The sequence below is a fragment of the Triticum dicoccoides genome, chromosome 6B (assembly GCF_002162155.2).
Source record: "Triticum dicoccoides isolate Atlit2015 ecotype Zavitan chromosome 6B, WEW_v2.0, whole genome shotgun sequence".
Taxonomy (NCBI): domain Eukaryota; kingdom Viridiplantae; phylum Streptophyta; class Magnoliopsida; order Poales; family Poaceae; genus Triticum; species Triticum dicoccoides.
Genome location: NC_041391.1, coordinates 645701159 through 645703694, shown reverse-complemented (window position 1 = coordinate 645703694; position 2536 = coordinate 645701159).

Here is a 2536-nt window from a genome sequence, read left to right as displayed (position 1 = left end):
AATCGAGAGAGGCACACATGCATCCTATGCAATTCCTAAAGAGAAGAATGTGTAATTGGCCTTGTAAAATCTTAGTTGCAAAAGAGATACTGTAGATGGCATGCATGGGTCGGCATGTTGCACACAGCCACAATCAGAAGGTGCGATGTGTGACGCCGTTCGCCGAGCATTCCAGAGGATGGCATCAATTCTTGCACCCGAACAGAGTGGCATGCACGGGGCCATGGCCACGTACGAAAGCAAAGCATTCGTAGTGCTTAATACACAGTGCGGCTGTGGAAGGCCCTTAAAGGATCGATGCATGTGCGTCGTGCCTTGCCTGACCATTCTGTCATGTGAGTCGATACAGCTGAGCTCGACGGTGAGCGTACATCCCTGATGGATGCTTACCGGAAACGGAAACCAGCCGAGCCATCATCACTAGCTAGGGTATGATACGTGTCGACTGAGTGAGAAACAGGCAGCTGGACGCGGCGGAGACGACGTGCTTGCATTGTCTGCGCTATCAACGGGCAGCTGCTGCTATGACCGACCGGCCGGCCGGAACTCACGCTCTTCTCCACTTCATTAGTTTGTGGTAGTAGAAGGTTAGTTGTAATAGTTTGATGCCATGTTATGTCTGATCAACGTCATTCTGGTGCATGGCTCTTTTTTTATAGTAACTCCCAACAGTTATGCAGCTCCGAATGCACATAGCAGTTGATAGTCTCAAGAATTGTGCTACTGCTAATTAACTCAAACATATCCCTCAAAAAAGTTAACTCGCAACATATCCAATACCAAGCGCATGCATGCATGGCTAGCTGTAAGTAATTCACAAACAGAGCTCCAACGAGTACCGTACCACCTACCTGCACGCTGCATTGTGTTGATTGATGGAATTTCTCAGCCCACTCGTTGATGGAATTGCTCATATCAAGTACTGAAGAAGCAGAATACAAAGCATTAGCGAATGCAGCAACAAAAGATCATTTGGGTCAAATCCAAGCTAAAGAAACTTGGAATACATCACACACAAACTGCATGTCTTTGGTGTGACAATCTTTGTGCTACTTACTGGTTTCATACGAGAAACAATCACATTGAAATTGGTTATCACTTTGTAAGAGAAATGGTTGCTAGCAAAGGGATAGAAGTTAGGTTTGTGCATTCAAAAGATCAAGTTGTTGATAGATTCACAACGGCATTGCCTACAAGACCATTTGAAGAATTTGAGCGTAATCTTAAGTTTGGAAAGTTATGATTAAGGGAGGATGTTACAGAAGTATATGGTTAGCTGCACTAACCATGACTTGTGCGCTACACATTGATAGGATAGAGATAGATTTCCTATGGTTTAAACATTTTGTATCTCTATCTCTCCCTCTTGTAAATCTCTTCCGGTTGCTAACCAAAACTCCTTGTACTCCACGCCAATATCAATATCAAATGCTTCGATGTAACTTTACAGAGAGAACAAGTGGGTGACCCCTTCACTTTTGTTGTTTCTTTATCGATCCCCTTTACTGGTTTCTTTGGGCTCATTTTGATTTTTTTGAGGATTTTGTGGGCTCGTTAATAGAAAAAGGTGAGGCGGGACAAACAGAGGACAGAGGGGCGTACTTTTGTCTCGAACCTACCAACTTGTAGTTCATTCGACTGTCAAATAGACAGTCCCCAATTTATTGTTTAATGTTTTACAGCGAGGGAAAGAATTTACATCAAAGCTAAATGATGTTTTCTATACTCTGTATTGCTAATGAAGCAGGGAGCCGGAGAATGATGTTCCGGAGAATGATTTTAGATAGTAGCAGCAAACAACTTGATATGCGAGTAACCCAGAAATAATTTGCTACCCATGGTGGTAGCTACGCACGCCCCAATTTTTATCTCTAATTATTTTTGTAAACCCGACGCCTCGTATATCAAAAAAGGGACTTATGCCAAAGGGTATGTAGTTGCCACCATGTGTGCGTAGCTACCACCATGCATAGGAAATTGCCTCTCATGCGAGTAATAGACAGAAGATTATCACTGTACACAACACATGCAGCAAGGGCGCTTTCCCTTTGCCGCTCTCTTCCAGCGTTCCTCCGCCTGTTTCGTTGCCTCGTCGGGGCACCACCAGTGCTTAATAAGATGATATAGGCGTCGCAGTAATTTCCATGTTGCCCTGCAGAAAAATCACATCGCTTATATATCATATAGAAACCAACATTTTCAAAGTTATATTAATTGACACATATAAGATTTCTTACACTGCAATGCAGACAACGAGGAAGATGAGACGCAGATGATGACCGGGCAGAGGAGGTAGAATAAGGTGATGCTTACTTGGGCAAGCCGAGCTGCTGTTGTAAACGAAGGAGCAAATGAGACAAGCAAGGTCCACGATGGTGAAAAAACTAACATGGACAGGGGCATATGCCCCCCCCCCCCCCTCGACGCACTTCACCACATTGTATTTATTCAATAGTTATTTATAGTTGAGTATATTATAGTTATTTTTGCATCATATAATCACATATAGATGGTGTATTGAGACTTTATTTGACAG